The sequence below is a fragment of the Eubalaena glacialis genome, chromosome 9 (genome assembly GCF_028564815.1).
Source record: "Eubalaena glacialis isolate mEubGla1 chromosome 9, mEubGla1.1.hap2.+ XY, whole genome shotgun sequence".
In the NCBI taxonomy this organism is placed as follows: Eukaryota; Metazoa; Chordata; class Mammalia; order Artiodactyla; family Balaenidae; genus Eubalaena; species Eubalaena glacialis.
The window spans coordinates 14,242,191-14,258,348 of record NC_083724.1 but is presented as its reverse complement, the minus strand read 5'-3'; the positions used below and the strand labels follow the sequence as shown (position 1 = coordinate 14,258,348).

Here is a 16,158-nt window from a genome sequence, read left to right as displayed (position 1 = left end):
GGCGACCCAGGAGCCAGCGACCCAGCCAGCAGTCCCGCCCACTGCCCGCGGCCCGGCCAATCGACGCCCAGGACCGAGGAGGACACGCCCCCACCCTCCACCGCCCTCCCCTCCCGCGCGGCAGCTTCTGGGGAGCTTCCCGCTATCCCAGGGCTGAGGGGCGTGGCCTGAGGGGCGAGGCACCCCTGAGGCGGGGGTCCGGGCTGGGGGCAGCACCGGAAGGGTGGGGCGGTGCCGGAAGAGAGGGGCGGAGGCCACAGGGCTGGAAATTGCGGCTGAAGAGACAGGGGAGGGGGTTGAGAGGATGGCCTGAGAAAAGGCTACGAAGAAGAAAAAGGCGCCCCTTCTGGGCAGACGAATTAGAAGAAAATGGTGCCCTCCTTGGGCGGGGTAGGGTCCGAGTGAAGGGAGGAGGCAGAGAGGCACCTGTGTGGCCAGAGTGAGGGCGCCGCGCCCAGCCCTAGACTGGGAGCACCCATGGTGTGAGGGGAAGAAAGCGGCGCGACCACCCTCGAGCCCAAGGGAGTGAATTCGAGTGTGGTGCCCTTTATTCAAATAAAATCCTTTCCGAGCCCTTGCCGTCGCCAAGCAGCGTGCTCATTGCTAGGGACGGAACGGGCAAGGAGCAGACACGGGGCCCGCCCTCGTGGAGTTGACACAGGTAACAAGCAAGTAAACAAATCATTATACGTGGGGAAGAGCGCGACGAAGGGCACGGGGGACTCAGAGGATAGCCGAGGGCAGCTACTCTAGTTAAGGGGACAAGGGAAGGCCGCTGTAAGGAGGTGGCATTGAGGTGTGACCTGAAAGATGAGAAGGAGCCACCCTTGGGAAGGGGGACTGGCGGGGCGGGAGGTCGGAAAGGGAATCCCAGGCGGAGGGAAAAGCACAGGCAAGGGTATTCCCCACCTCACGCTTTGTGCTGGGTGGTGGCTGAAACCTCACCTTTGAAAACCAGGCTGTGTTTTATTCTCGATAAAACTTGTCCGAATGCAAACCGTTCAAAGTATGGTGATGCACACAAGCAGGTGCACTTTTAAAAACATTTCATGCTGTAATAAATACAGATTCTCAGGAAGTTGCAAAGGCAGTGCAGAGAGGTTATAGGTACCCTCTACCCAGTTTCCCCCAATAGTTACGTCTTACTTATCTGTAGTATCAAAGCCAGGAAATTGACAGTGGCGCAAATGTATATATAGTTCTATGCCATTTTGTCTCAAGCGTAGATCTGTATAACCACCACTACAGTCAAATACAGAGCTATTCCATCACCACAAATTTCTCCCTTTGGCCTTATAATATCTAACACTTTGTGGTGTTTGGGTAATTGAAATGGTAGACTTTCTCTCTAGTTTTAGGTCTGGAGCCTTGTGGTTGTCACGGTAGAAAGTGGAGCACACACGATTGTAACAGGTGTTAAGAGAGTGGCTGATCATCGTTGCTTTGGGGTACAGACACTAGTGTGTGGTTCAAGGCTAATGCAGAGCTCTCAAGTTGATCTCCAGTCACGTGTGGGAAAGAACTGCTTATATTCCTGGGGGTGGAGTACAGCTTGTGCAGTCACTTGGTTTATAAGCCTTCTGGAGAAGATAAGGAGGGAGAGTACAGTTATTTAATGATCCTTTCTCTCTAAATTATCCTGGAGAAAGTCCACAGCTTCATTTTTTCCATTCCACAACGAATAAGCCCCAGAGGCATGAACTTCCTGTTTATGCCGCGGTTCCCAGGAATGAGGAGCAAATGCACAGGCAGCTAATTAAAACTTTTAATAAAGGAGGGCTTGATTACAAATTGCATAATCAATTTGTGAAAAAGTATTTAGCTTGCATTTTTGCTGGAAAGGAAAATATTTCAAAATGAATTTAATGTTTGTACTCCTGCCTGCTGCCTTGATTCAGTTCTCAAGGCAATTCCAACAGCATCACTTCTGGAGAATTAGAAAAGAGGCTTCACCCTTTGGGACAAAGACTTTAGTAAACACTTGTTGGCCCTGGTTTCAGATTGCATCAGTTCGGGAGCTAATTCCAGGCCCCAAATTGAGGACAAGATTTGACTTGATTTTTAGATTACTTTCAGAATAGATGGGAATTTACAGATTTAGATTTTAAAATGCTGAATTTCACTTGCCCATGAAACTGTTGTATTCTGGCTTTCTTATGCATATTCTGTATAAATGTATTGATTAAATGTACTTTAAAAATAAATATTATTGTATCACCCTCTCCCTTTGGGGGAATTTCTAGTCCTAAAATTTCTTCCAGTAGTGATTAGAAGGTAGAATGTTTTTTGAGAACTTTATGCTTTAAAAACTGAGACTTATTATATAAAATTACAAATAATTTGAAGAGAGAAAGAATTACTTCTCGTATTATTGCCTCTAACAGAACTATTATCATTTTGGTGAATTTTTCCTCTAGCTGTTATTTAAAGTATATTTGCATATAAGTTAAAATCAGAGTATTTATTCCATATTGCTTTCATGTTTTATTTTGCTGTTATTTCCCTAGCATATTCAGGGTACCAAATTAAGTATTGATTGATGGTGACAGTGATGACATTAAGACATGGAGATGGGTTTGAGACAGACATGCACCATGAGTTCATAATTGAATAAGTCAGAAGGAAATTTAATTAGTCTTTTTCCTGTGTCCATGTAAGAAATGCTTTAAGAACAACAGAGAAAAGTCCTTATTTATTTTCTTTTCCTTTAAATTATGATTCCAGGCTGTTCACAGTGACTGCAGTGAAATCAGCTAACCAAATGCTTTTGAGGGAACAGCAGTACCAGCAAGCTATGTCTGTTTGTGGCATTTTCACCAGGATGGGTCTAACTAGGTTGATCTGTTTCTCTGTGTGGACTAATTCACATTTATTGTATTACAGCAGCATTTTTGTCTTCTTAGCTCTTCTGTTCTTCAGGAAATTACTCCGGAACTGAATCATAACAGGAGTTTCACGAGTGGATTTTGTACCTTTGGGCTGTGGCAGCAGACCAATTACACCACAGCACTTGGTAAGAGCACTGGGTGCTTGTGTCCTCAGGTCTTATGAAAATAAAAAGCATTACTGAAACATTGGTGGTATTTAATAGAGTCATCTATGGCAAGAATTTTATTAATCTGCTTTATTTATCAGTTCACAAAGCAAATATTTATTGAACACCTATTATGTGCCAGGCATTGTTGCAGGTGCTTGGGATAAAACAATGAACAAAAAAGACAAAAATTCTTGCCCTCATGGAGTTTTCTTTCTGGTATTCCTTTCCACATGTATTAGTTTGCTAGGGTTTACATAACAAAGTACCACAGACTGGGTGGCTTAAACATCAGAAGTATATTTTTCTTACACCACAGACTGGGCGGCTTAAACATCAGAAGTATATTTTTCTTACAGTTCTGGAAGTGAGAAGTCCAAGATCAAGGTTCAGCAGAGTTGGTTTCTTCTAATGGGCCTGAGGGAAGCATCTGTTCCAGGTCTCTATCGTTGACTTGTAGATAACTGTCTTCTTCCTGTGTTTTCACATCATCTTCTCTTTGGACACTTCTGTGTCCAAATTTCCTCTTCTTATAAGGACACCAGTCGTATTGGATTAGGGCCCACCCTAATGACCTCATTTTAACTTAATTACCTCTTTAAAGACCCTACCTCCAAATACAGTCACATTCTAAGGTCCCAGGGTTTAGGATTTCAACATATGAATTTTGGGGGAACACAGTTCAGCCCATAATACCACATATGACTATGGTGTATTCAAATCTTTGTCCTGCTTGTTTTCTCATATTAATATCTCTGAGGTATTCAAAGTCATGTATGTTTCCCTGTTAAATGTATCCAGGTAACCTATAATTATGAGTGATTATTTTTCTAGACATGATTTATTTTTAATAAATACTGAAAGGAAAGTTCTTGGTTAGGAAGGATTACTCTGCTAGGAATGTTGCTCCATCTAGTGGCCGCTATATTCAACTACTTCTGTCAAAGTTATAAAAATGAATAAAGGGGCACTATGTTGGAGAAAGGGTTCTCTTTTCAACAGGCTGTTATTCACAGGGCACTAAGGATTCATGATAAAAAATATTTTTTCCATCACTGTATGTGGAATGAAAGAGAGGTCTACATAATGACACTATTTTTAATAATTCAAGTAATATCAGTACCATCATTTACTATCACTACCAGTTACTGTTTATTTTTTATCTCCTTAAGGAAACTGAGGCTCGGTTTACTCCCTTGCCCAAGATCTCACAGATTATAAGTAGTGTTTGTTCCAAGTCTATATGACTTCAGAGTTTAAGCTCTTAATCATTCAGGATAAATAAAAAGAAACAAAAAGACTCAAACATTTTGTAATGCATTCCTAGTAAGTGACACATCTAAGCATACACCTAAATGAATACTCATGTTTGTCTTCAATCTTGATATATACTTAACCTTTATCTTGAAATGATACTTTATTGTTCAGTGTTTGTATCGTCGTTGATGTGCTGTGTCAAAGTGTGTCTGTCTGTCCTAGATAATGAATTTATAAAGGACACAATCCACAACCAGGTCAGTATCTTATAGTTTATTTATTGCATACCTTGAATTACGTCGAACATTTAAAATAACTATTAAAAAGTTTGGATTTTTTGGGTAATTTTAAAGAATAATTTTTGTTTTTCTATTATACAAGTTGAATAGGGCAGCTAACTTGCCTGGAAACATCAGGAAACGCTTCTGCAGAAAGCTGAGTTCGGTAGGATAAATACAAGTTAGAAAAGGATGCCTTAGGAATACAGAGAAGCCCTTGTAACTGCATGGGAGTATGACAGAGTTTGACATTTTGGGGGAAATGTAAGTAGTCAGATATGCAGGGAGTGGGAGTGATAAGAGATGACAGTGGACTAAAAGGCATATGCCAAACTGAGAAGGAAATTATGAAGCCATAAGTTATGGAAGATCTTAACAAGAGAGGTGGAATGAACCCTTCTTATCAAAAGATCATGTAACAGACAATCTGAATAAGCCTTTATCTATTAAAGAAATTGAATAAGTAATAATCTTCTAAAACAGAAAGTCCAGGCCCAGACGGGGTCACTGGTGATTTCTACCAAACATTTAAGAAAGAAATTATACCAATTCTCTACAGTCTCTTCCATAAGACAGAAGCAGAAGGAGTACTTCCTAACTCATTCTATGAGGCCAGGATTACTCTAATATCAAAATCAGACAATGACATTACATAAAAGAAAACTACAGACCAATATCTCTCATGAACATAGGTGCAAAAGTTCTCAACAAAATATTAGCAAATGGAATCCAACAATGTATAAAAGAATTATATACAGTTACATATAAAACGGTGTAACATTTGAAAATCAGTCAGTGTAATCCATCACATCAACAGACTAAAGAAGAAAAGTTACATGATCCTATCAATAGATGCAGAAAAAGCATTTGACAAAATCCAATAGTCATTAATCATAAAAACTGAATGAAGTAGGAATAGAGAGGACTTCCTCAACTTGATAAAGAACATGTACGAAAAACCTACAGTGAACATCATGCTTAATGGTGAGACACTAGAAGCTTTCCCACTAAGATCAGGAACAAGGCAACTCCTTTTCAACATCATATTGGAAGTTCTAGCTAATGAATAAGACAGGAAATGGAAGTAAAAGGTATACAGATTGGGAAGGGAGAAAATAAAACTGTCTTTTTTTGCAGAAGACATGACTGTCTATGTAGAAAGTCTGTACTTGAACTCTTACAGTATTATATAAGGAAGCAAAAGAAAGGAGGAAGTTAAACAAACGAAGAAAGGGCCCAGAACAAATAGCTTCACATTTAATAATGGTGTTTTCTTATGTAGTTAACAATTGACATATGAACGTAAGGTTATTAAAATGAATGATCCCAGTATATCATTTGTGGCTAGCTGAGCATAAAATATCTTCTCACTATTCTTGAAAACTTTTTTCTTGGACTTTAAGACATAATGGCTTGGAGCTACTGGATACAGTTACTACATCATTGGGCATTTTATGGGTGCTATTTATTTGTACACTGTATCTTTACTTTTAAAAACCTTTATTTAAAGAAGTTAACAGTGATCATTTCGATCCTAGCCATTAAGTAATGCAAGCATAGTAATGTAGCATTTGATTATTGTGCCTGTGCTCCCCGTCTTTTTACAGTACTGCATTCCCGTAGGTCATGATAAGTAATCACTCGTGTTACCTTTTTGCATATTGCCTAATCTTCGTTTATAGAAGAGGCAAATGAGTGAGGCAGATAGAGGTGTGGTTAAGATCACAGGCTCTGTGCCTCCATTGCCTGTGTTAGAATCCTTGTTCCACCATTTCCTAGCTCTCTGACCTTGGGCAAGTTATGGAAGAGTAAGTGAAATAATCCATGTAAAGTGCTCAGCACAGTGCCTGGCACATAGTAAGCACTTCATGAGTGTTAGTGGTTACTAAAAGTAATTGTATAGTACACAGACATTATATACTATTTTTATTATTACAACAAACAATGACACCATGGATTTAAACTTAGGTAGCTCTGACCCTAAAGCTCCCTCGTTTCCCTCTATCAACACCGTCTCTGTAAATTTTTAGTCATTGATGAAGACAGAACTGATTCTCTTTAAATTGCTTAGGCTCCGTGAAAGAAGGTTTGCCAGTTTATCAGTCAAGATAGAGTAGATTATGCTGCATTAACGAACAACTTCCATATTTCCATGATTTTTCACAAAAATCTTTATTTCTTACTCCCATTTCATGTCCTGGGATGACAGAGGCTTTTTCATCATAGTCACCCAGGGATCTCAGCTGATGGAGGCTCCATCTTAACATGTGTTTCCACCATCACCAAGGGAGGGAAAAGGGGATATGGTGACTTGTGCACTGTCTGTTGAAGTCTTCTGCTTGGAAGTGACACATGCACTGATGCTTACATTTCATTGGCCAAAGCCAGTAACACAGCTAGGTCCAACTTCAAATGAGCAGGGGAAAGTGCAGTTTTCTGGGTTTAGGAAAGAGAGAATTAGACATCAGTGAGCAGCATTAATAACTACCATACCAACAATTTGAAATTTTTTGTTTCCTAAGTTGATATTTATCTTTTCAATTTCTAAATCTGCCCCCATCTTTTCTTATGTGTACAGATCTTCGTCAACTTATGATGGGGTTACATTCCAATAAACCTAAGTTGAAATCATAAGTTGAAAATATTGTAAGTTGAAAATGCATTTAGTACATCTATCCTACTGAACATCATAGCCTAGCCTAGCCTACCTTAAACGTGCTCAGAACACTTACATTAGCCTACAGTTGGGCTAAATCATCTCACACAAAGCTATTTTATAATACAGTGTTGACTGTCTCATGCGATCTATTGAATACCGTACTGACAGTGAAAAACAGTACGGTTGTCTGGGTACAGAATGGTTTTAAGTGTATCAGTTGTTTCCCCTCGTGATTGTGTGGCTGACTGGGGGCCGTGGCTGCCCAGCATCAAGAGAGAGTGTCGTCGCTAGCCTGGGAAAAGATCAAAATTCACAATTCAAAGTACAGTTTCTTCTGAATGCATATTTTCACGCCATTGTAAAGTCAAAAAATCATTCAGTTGAACCATTGTAAGTCAGGGACATTTGTATAGCTTGTTCAGGAAAAAGCCTAAGTATAGTTTCAGAGAAACACCTCTCTTTCAGAGAGGTATATCAGAGTTATCTGGAGACTTTTTCAAGATCATGTGCCCAAGGCCCATCCAAGAATGGAAATATCTATAGGTCAGGCTCTGGGTGTGTATCTTTTGAAAAAGCTCCCCAGATGGTTCTGGTTTGCTCCCTGTTGTGACCATGCAATTGTAAACTCATATTTGTTTTCAAGGGTTTTCCTTAAGACAGATGGGAGGAAACAGAGCTGAAAGGGTCAGAAAGAGGAAGGCATCAGGAAGGCGTTATGACTCAAGTGTAGCAGGGTTCTCAGCTCAGGCTCAAGCTGTGCTCACCTCACAAGTCAGTATATCTGGCTTCTGGCATAGGTAGATGACTCCAGGGTTCCATTTACATAAAGGAACACCAATCCTCATGAGAAAGACCTCACCTTAAGTTAAGGGATACTTGACCCTGCCCCAACTTTTTATTGAAAAAAATTTAATCATACAGAAGATTAAAAGAATTTACCCACCACTTAATTCAATATGTGCTAGCATTTTGCCATATTTGTTTTATTTATTTATCTTTTTTGACATCCACTGATGGTTGTTGCCTGAATCAATTATTTCATTGAGGGGCGGGGGGTGCCAAATGGTGATTTTCTGATTCTACCATTCTTTCCACATTTATTATCACTATCTAGCATTCTTCAATAAAGAGGAGCTTTCCTTTATCAACTGGAGATGAATTAAGTTTTTCCTAAAAAGGCAGAATAAATAAATGCTTAATTTTTTAAACTAGGGAAGATTTTTCAGGAGCCTATGTTTGATTGAAGGACATTTGGCCAGCACTGTAGTGGACAGATAATCTGAGTATAGCAGAGGCTTATGCATTTAGTTCTACAGCCCAACTCTCAGACTCAGAATGATAGAGCATGGTAGCTAAAGTGGAAAATGGTGTAGGAATTATAGCGGCTGTAACACTGAGAACAGAAAGTGTCAGTAGCATCAGTTGCAAGGCTTGGGAAGTGTCAGAGGACAGGACCCATGGCACAGACATCGGCAGGTTCCATCAGGACTGGTACCTGTTGGTGGGTCCCAGTAGCTAGCTATAGTACCGCCGGTGGCCACGGCAGCTTGGCTGCTGTTTTGTTCATTAGCAACGCCAGGGAACATCAGCAGCAGACGAGCAAATGGCGCCAACCAAGTGGGTAATCAAGAGGATTTTTCTGTAGAGCATCCATGAGGCAGCCCCTGGGGCACCCAAAGCTGTTGCAGGGAAACTGGGGCTCTTGAAGTGCGGGTAGAGTCCGAATCTGAGTCAGAGACATACGGATTTGGGAGACTTACTACTTTACTCTTGGGCTGGTGTGATCTGGGAAAAAAGTGCTGCATCTTACCAAGAACAGAAAATGGTGAAGAAAGGGTTCTTTTTAGGCAAAGGAAACTCAAGGGATAAAGTGATGTATACAATTTGAAAAGCAGGGAGATGATGGCAGGTGGATTAGATTGAAAGAGAAAATCCAAAGATACCAGTTGACTAGTTGAGGGAAGCAGGAAATCCGTCGGTATTTCATGACAGGCTTAGGGAAGCTAACCTCTGGCAGAAGTCGATAGTGCATGGATGGCTGAAGGGCCAGTTTTCTGATCCACAAGTATATCTCTCTCCATTTGTTCAAATCTTCTTTTCTGCTTCTCAGTGCCATGTGATTTTTTAATAGTAAACACTGTTTCAATTAAAGAAAAATTAGAAGTTTATTCCCGATAGAATCCACATCCCCTGAAGAGTTAAAATGGTCTGAATATAAGGTTTCTTCTAATCTGTACTGAACATAGGGGTTGTGGTTACTAAAAGTTAGTCAAACCATATATAGGAAGTAAACTAATGATTGCTTTTTCCTTCCATTTTTAGGATTTTTTTTTTTTTAAGGGAAGGCCTTTTTTTTTTTTTTAACATCTTTATTGGAGTATAATTGCTTTACAATGGTGTGTTAGTTTCTGCTTTATAACAAAGTGAATCAGTTATACATACACATATGTTCCCATATCTCTTCCCTCTTGCATCTCCCTCCCTCCCACCCTCCCTATCCCACCCCTCTAGGTGGTCACAAAGCACCGAGCTGATCTCCCTGTGCTATGCGGGGAAGGCCATTTTTATTAAACTTGTACATTTTACTTCTTCCTTTCAGAATCCTAATTAAAAAAACATGTTTCTGCTTACTTTAAAAAAACAAAACAAAACAGAAAACAAACAAAGGAAACTATTAAACATTACTTTTGTGATCGGAAAGGAGACAATAGGATTCAACATTAGCTAAGAAAACTATACGTGGAGCAAAGAAATAAATCGAGGAGGAACCGACTCCGATCTAGGGCTAGACCATTTGCAAAGTGCACAGCCCTTCACTAAGAGAATTTCCAAAGCAAACCCATCCCGGGAGACCAGGGAGCAGCCCTCTTACCTTCTGGATTAACAAACAGACCAAAAGCCCTAATGATCGCGCAAATACAAACCAATCACTCTATTTGAAAAAGCACAGACGCGTTCAACACTTGTCTCCCCTCCCTTCCCAGATTCTCTTCATTAACGGGGGATTGAGGAGGGCAGCCCCTTGGCGACAGGGCATTCACAGGACGAAAGTGTTCTTCACCAGGAGCTCTTTGTCGCCCCCAGAGCTCCACACGGTGCGGGGGGCGCGCTCCCGGTTCCTCCGCCCCACCCTGATCAGGCAGACCGCAGAGGCTCCCAGCAAGAGGATCGGGACCATCACGAACAGCCCTGCCAGGACCACCACTTTAGTGCGGGGCGGGGCAGGACACAACTGCTTGCCGAAGCAGCGCTGCATGCACTCCTCCTTGGAGAGGTAGCTGTTTTTATTGCCCGGCATCCGCCGCAGGTGAAGTTATCACAAGAGTTCTTCTCGGCATTAAAGTACCAGTGTGGGAAGGATGCGCGGCAAGCCCCAGGGACAGCCTTGGCAGTGCAGTATTCTTCATAGTTGAAAATATCACTGGACAGGTCATCAGAATCCTGCCTTCCGGGAACACTTGGGACAGAGGAATCCGCTCCATTCCTGGACAGATCATCGATGGTGTTCACTGTGACACCAGCACACTTTGCAAGACACTCCTCCTTGGTCATGTAGTTATTGTCATTCCCTCCGCAGCCTCCATACACAAACTGCTGGCAGGATCCGTCAGTGACATTGTACCACCACTTAGGGATGGAGGCCCGGCATGTCCCCACACTCTTCGAAACTCGGCAAAAGTCTGTGCAGCTGTGTGTGGCTGGAGAAACACCTCACTCTTAGTAGATGCCCTTGCTTCCATGGACGCCACATTCTCCGTCGGCCGCCTCAGCGGGAGAGGAGCAGCGATGCCAGCAGGGCAAGAAGTGCCCAGTACCGCCTCAGCCCACACAGCTGCGCCGTGACGGGCTCCACCCCTAGGATTTTTTTTTTGAAATATAAAAACAAAGTGACTGTTTGTCACACTTCCCCTAAACATTGGTTTATCCATGGAGAAATGGAAACTTTTTCTACTGGAAGAAAGTAAGCTGAGAACTACTGCTGTGTTTGGTTCTATTTTTATTATTTATTAATCAAATATACATAGACTGAAAGGAAAATAAAAAAACAAGCTATGCATTAAATCATGGCAAACAGTCTGTATTGTAATCTGCATTTCATAAAATTAAGGAGTGGTTTTATACAAATCCCCTCAAAATTAATAAAATTAAATTATGCTTAACATTCAACTAAGTGATTGTAATTCAGCATAGTGGAACTATCTTTTTTTACTATAAAAGCTACCATGTGTTTATGGAGTGGCAATACAGTAATTAGTAAAAGTGTTTGGTTTTGTCAGTGATTTTTTTCCCCTTGAGTGGAATTAATCAGTTTTTATACTCTGTAAGCAGTCATTGAATCATTCTTAGCTCTGTGTCAGGTAATTTAGTCAGGTGATGAAATCATCACAAGACTTTTTTGAGAACTCTAGACCTTCCAAAGTGGCAGAAAGTTAATTGTTGCCTCAACAGTACTAACAAGAGCATTGGGCATGCACAATTTTGTGGCTGCGAGGAAAGTGAGCAGCACAGTGGTGGTATTTAGTGGACTTCATGTTCAGAAGAAGCCTCCTCCCAGAATCCATCATGTAATCCTTAATTTAGAAGCAGGTGAACAACAGTACTAACCAGAGAGCAAGTGAAGTGCAGAAACAAGAGCCGAAGATGTTCTCTAAGTCTTTTTCTTAAAAATAAATTTATTTATTTATTTATTTTTGGCTGCGTTGGGTCTTTGTTGCTGCGCACGGGCTTTTTCTCTAGTTGCAGTGAGCGAGGGCTACTCTTCGTTGCGGTGCGCGGGCTTCTCATTGCAGTGGCTTCTCTTTGTTGCGGAGCACGGGCTCTAGGCGCAATGGGCTTCAGTAGTTGTGGCTCGCAGGCTCAGTAGTTGTGGCGCACGGGCTTAGTTGCCCCACGGCATGTGGGATCGTCCCGGACCAGGGCTCGAATCCGTGTCCCCTGCATTGGCAGGCGGATTCTTAACCACTGCGCCACCAGGGAAGACCTATGTTCTCTAAGTCTTGAAGTGATCTTAGGCAGTTTGTAAATTGGTGTATATTGTCTTCAGCATCCTTTCACTTCTCTTATCTGCTTCTCTTCTACTTCATAGTGCTTGGTGCTAACTACCCTAGATACCACATTGCCCCAGTCCATCCAAGCCTATCTTCTCCCGTCAAAGCTCTCTTTGCACCAAAATTACCTACATTCCTGTTTTGGAGAGTCTCTGATATTAGAAAAAAAGTAACTTTACTGTAGTGATTTGCCCTAATGAGTACATGGATTATTAATAGCCAACCTCTTAACATTTTCAGATATAATTGTTATTTTAAAGAAGAATGCCTGTTCAAATGAATTTAAATTTGAAATAATTTCTTTCATTATTAGGATGTGAAAAAAAAAAATTCAGGGGCTTCCCTGGTGGCGCAGTGGTTGAGAATCTGCCTGCCAATGCAGGGGACACGGGTTCGAGCCCTGGTCTGGGAAGATCCCACATGCCGCGGAGCAACTAGGCCCGTGAGCCACAACTACTGAGCCTGCGCGTCTGGAGCCTGTGCTCTGCAACGAGAGGCCGCGATAGTGAGAGGCCCACGCACCGCGATGAAGAGTGGCCCCCGCTTGCCGCAACTGGAGAAAGCCCTCGCACAGCAACGAAGACCCAACACAGCCAAAAAAATAAATTAATTAATTAATAATAAAAAAAAAAGAATATATTAAAAAAAAAAATTCAGGCCGTTTCAAGGGCATTTTTGGGGAGGGTAGGAGTGAAAGCAGTTTGGTTATCTCTTGGAGACCAGTTCTGCGTGTACTTAGAAACGTAAGCTATTCAGCCTTTCCACAGTTTTACTTCCCTATGTGAAGAGCCTATAAGTTCTTAAGCTCTCAGTTCTTTCACACTGTCTCTTTTGACGATGGTAGCAGGAATGTTGGTTTTATTGTATGAGTTGTTTGAAAAGTCTTTCCTGTACCTTGGTAACTAGGTTTCTAAGTATCTTTGTTATTAGGTCTCTGTCTTGAGAGACTTAGTTGAGGAGGAAAAACAGATGAAGAAACATATGTAATCAGCACTTTAATAAAAAAGTTTCTTAGAGGAATTGACATTTGACTTTACTAATTAATTCAACAAATATTAACTAGGTGCCTGCTATGTGCCAAGTACAGCCTAGGTGCTGGGAATACAGTGATTAATAAGATAGGCTTGGTCCCTGGCTCCATGGGGCTTACTATCTAGTGGTTCCAGACAGTGGGCTACAGGCAACATGTCCTCAGGGAAATGGTTATTACATAGAGGTCAGACAAAATGCAGAGACTTTCTTTCATATTCCATGATGGTAAAGTGGCATTCCGTATGCAATGGAAAAATAGCCAATCAAGTTATCTTGTATGATTATATGGAACTATGTACTCACTGAGGAGGAAGCTCTGGGGAATCAAATAGCTGTTGCCATAGTTCAGTTTAAAGGGGAACAGGTGTGATTGAACCATGATGGGTGCCTTTAATCGCATGGGGTAATTTAAAGCAAGCAGGTGACATACTCAAATTGCAAAAGTGTTGCCTTAATGGAATAAAACTCAAAAGCCTTTATGGGAGAGTGTTGTAAAAATCTCTTATTGCTTGTAGTCATAGGGCTGAGGTAACTGAAAACCAAGTTCAGAGACTGATTCTGTGATTTGGTAAATTATATTAGTATGTGAATCCACATACTTTGCCAAGCATTTTATATGAATGTCAGGTTAAGCTAGATTAGGGAAGAGTGGGGTCTTGACAAATGGAATAGCAGTATATGAGAGACATCAAGGCTTAGAGAACCCCAAACTCCTAGATTTATCTAAAACAGACTTCTCAGCTGTGGCACTATTAACATTTTGGAATGGATTATTTTGCTCTGGGGGGCTGCCCTGTGCATTGTGAGATGTTTAGTAGCATCCCTGGCCTCTATCTACCAGATGCCAGTAGCACCCCATCCCTGAGTCATGGCGATCAAAAATGTCTCCAGATATTGCCAAATGCCTGCCCCCCAGGTGAGACAAGGGAGGAAATTGCCTCTGGTGTGAGAAGCGTTGGGTGTTACCTGTTGTGCAAATCTTGCCTAAGGAAACCATGACTCATTGAGGGAGAAAACTGAGAAGTCGTCTCATGCTCCATCTCTCATTATTGCTTATCTGGTAATTCAAACTTAACGTTTTGTTTAAATCATATTAAACATTTTATAAAACTAAAACAAATGACTAATTCTAGAATTAGTATCCACCTGTCAGTGTAAAATACATAGCTTGCTTCATACTTGTTATATCTAGACATATATACACACAGACTTAAGAGTAATATGAATTATTTAATATTACAAAGTGTTTCTCAGTTGCTATGTATAATGGTATTGAATAGTATGCTAATTAGTGCATATCACTGGATACTCCAGCTAGAATTGGAAGTGAAATTTAAAAACATGGACATCCGACACTCTGAGACTTTAATATGCAAGTATCTATTTCATCCGTGCTCTCAGAGAGAAAGATTTGTCCAACTAATTAATTTGTATTTTCTCTTACCGAAGTGCTTCTGCTGTTCATATTCCTTCTGTAGCAAAGTCTGTGTTTGACAGCAGAAGCACAACCCACGCTCCTATACAGCATTCAGGGACAGTCACCTTTTATTTAGAGGAGAAAGGAGGACAAGAGCAAGCGATGAGAAGCATCTCCAAATGAAGTTAGTGTCACAAAAGGGACATACTTAAGGTTATAGATTGCACTGTGCCAGCACTGGGTGCTGGGCCTTGACTGATAACGATACCCATGTGTTCTTTCATGAATTTATTCTCTCCATCTCTCTGATTCATAGGGCTGTCTAACAAGTGGGGCCCAGGCACTGAGTTCTAAGGCTGGCGTTGGGTCTTATCATTCAGTGTGCACAGCTTAGGTCCTGCTCCTGTTTCCCAGTAGGGTACCTGCACCACAGCTGTTCAGTCATTCTGCATTTACCAGTTCCAGTCTTCTGCAGGAAGAGTTAATGCCATGAGGGAGGGGAAGTAGAGCTCTATCTCCTTTTCTCCCTTTTATATATATATATATATTTTTTGCAATTAAACTTTTATTGAAGACTATCCAGTGGCAAGAATATACCTTGTGTATTATATTATGTTTCAGACATTCAATAAAGAATTCATTAAGAATGACTTTCACAATGCATTCATCAAAACAGCCTTAAATATTGTTAAAAGCGCATTCAAGCGCCCGTCCTGAGTTCTAACAGGTTTTTAATTTTAGATCGCCGATCATCTGTTTTTCTCTTCTTTTACTATCAAGAACTTAGGCTACATAGCTTTTTAAAAATTTTCATCCAGACTATGTGTTTCCATTCTGAAGCCAAATCATTACATTACTAAAGTTTCTACGTCACCACAGAAAATGTCCGATTCATCTATGATTGAAACATAAAATACATGCAACGTTTTCAGATTTTCAAAGTACATAGACTCAGTCTTATAAACGGGTTTGTGTTTTCAACAAGTTTTAGAACTGCAGCAGAGGGTCGCCACGTAAAATCCCCAGCACAGAGAAGTGTCAATTGTAAACCGCTGGTTCAATTATTCGTGGCTAAAATGAATGTCCCACCAACGACTACATCAGTCTATCATTTGGGGGGAAAAAAAAGAAAAAAGGTAAACAATTCCAGAAATCCAGTTCTAATATTGAGATCCTTGTTAATACCCTCAGCACTTTCTCCTCCCAAGCGGTGTTCTACTGAAATCTGATGGTTCCTAGAAAGGAAAACAGCCACACTTTTATATTTTTATGTCTTTTTAGTTTGATATTTTAGATTTACAAAAAAGTTGCAAAGATAGTACGGAGTACCTGTACACACTTCCCCAAGCTTCCCCAAAAGGTAACATCTTCCACAATCAAGCTGCATTTACCAAAACTAAGAAATTAACATGAGTACAATACTGTTGACAAAA

At 41.0% G+C, this 16,158-nt stretch overlaps 1 pseudogene; it reads right to left on the bottom strand.

Moving 5' to 3' along the window:
* Positions 1–10,265: 10,265 nt before the first annotated feature.
* LOC133097277 (kunitz-type protease inhibitor 2-like) lies at positions 10,266–13,708 on the bottom strand (annotated as a pseudogene).
* Between the last annotated feature and the right edge of the window lie 2,450 nt (positions 13,709–16,158).